Source organism: Schistocerca gregaria, unplaced genomic scaffold (genome assembly GCF_023897955.1).
Source record: "Schistocerca gregaria isolate iqSchGreg1 unplaced genomic scaffold, iqSchGreg1.2 ptg000914l, whole genome shotgun sequence".
NCBI classification, from domain to species: Eukaryota; Metazoa; Arthropoda; class Insecta; order Orthoptera; family Acrididae; genus Schistocerca; species Schistocerca gregaria.
Genome location: NW_026062272.1, coordinates 247501 through 249228, shown reverse-complemented (window position 1 = coordinate 249228; position 1728 = coordinate 247501).

Below are 1728 nucleotides of genomic sequence, written 5' to 3'. Positions count from 1 at the left end.
ACACACGCGAGACAGATGTTAGGTTAAGGGACAACGTGGGTTAGGTTAAGGGACAACGTGGGTTAGGTTAAGGGACAACGTGGGTTAGGTTAAGGGACAACGTGGGTTAGGTTAAGGGACAACGTGGGTTAGGTTAAGGGACAACGTGGGTTAGGTTAAGGGACAACGTGGGTTAGGTTAAGGGACAACGTGGGTTAGGTTAAGGGACAACGTGGGTTAGGTTAAGGGACAACGTGGGTTAGGTTAAGGGACAAATTGAGTTAGGTTAAGGGACAAATTGAGTTAGGTTAAGGGACAAATTGAGTTAGGTTAAGGGACAAATTGAGTTAGGGTTAAGGGACAAATTGAGTTAGGTTAAGGGACAAATTGAGTTAGGTTAAGGGACAAATTGAGTTAGGTTAAGGGACAACGTGGGTTAGGTTAAGGGACAAATTGAGTTAGGTTAAGGGACAAATTGAGTTAGGTTAAGGGACAAATTGAGTTAGGTTAAGGGACAAATTGAGTTAGGTTAAGGGACAAATTGAGTTAGGTTAAGGGACAAATTGAGTTAGGTTAAGGGACAAATTGAGTTAGGTTAAGGGACAAATTGAGTTAGGTTAAGGGACAAATTGAGTTAGGTTAAGGGACAAATTGAGTTAGGTTAAGGGACAAATTGAGTTAGGTTAAGGGACAAATTGAGTTAGGTTAAGGGACAAATTGAGTTAGGTTAAGGGATAATCTGGTACAACCACAGTTAGGTTAAGCGATAATCTGGTACAGCCACAGTTAGGTTAAGCGATAATCTGGTACAGCCACAGTTAGGTTAAGCGATAATCTGGTACAGCCACAGTTAGGTTAAGCGATAATCTGGTACAGCCACAGTTAGGTTAAGCGATAATCTGGTACAGCCACAGTTAGGTTAAGCGATAATCTGGTACAGCCACAGTTAGGTTAAGCGATAATCTGGTACAGCCACAGTTAGGTTAAGCGATAATCTGGTAAAACCACAGTTAGGTTAAGCGATAATCTGGTAAAACCACAGTTAGGTTAAGCGATAAAGTTGGTTAAATTTGGTATTGTGTGGGAAGGGGGCAGAGAGGGGGGGGGTGGATAGTGGTGGCAGTACGCGGATGCCTGAGTCACCGTCAGATACGTCACGTCGGTTCGATGCTTGTAGCAAGAGGCTGGCGGGTCTGTGTCTCTCACTTCTGCAATTTTTCATGTGGTATAACACGAGGGCGGGTGGTGATATTTGGTGCCCCTCTGTGTAGGATGTGTGTTGGTGGTGTTGGTTTATCTGAGCAATGGTAGTTGTCGGAGGAGTGTGGTATTGTGCTTTTATAGGTGGACCTACTGGTCTGGTTATCATAGTGTCGACGGTGCAATGTGGCAGAGAGGGTGCACTCGACATTGTCGCATTCCAGATGTTTACGTATTGTGTGTCTCCGTTGCAGGCCGAGAGTAGTGCATGTTCGAGTGTCTGGCTGACGTGCGATTCACGTTGTGTGCCCAGTCTTACAGCACGTATAGGGACATTCGCATAAATCATCTATATGTGGCCTTGCATCATTTACTAAGCAGTGCCGTGAGACGACCGAACTATTAGGAAAGTACTGATGTACCGCATAATGTTTACCTTCCACCACACGGCGAGTATCGACTGTGCCCAGCGTTGCCACCGCAGGCAGCGGTCACCGTCACCATTGTGCGGCGGAACGGAACATCTATATCCTCAGAGGAGCACTCTTT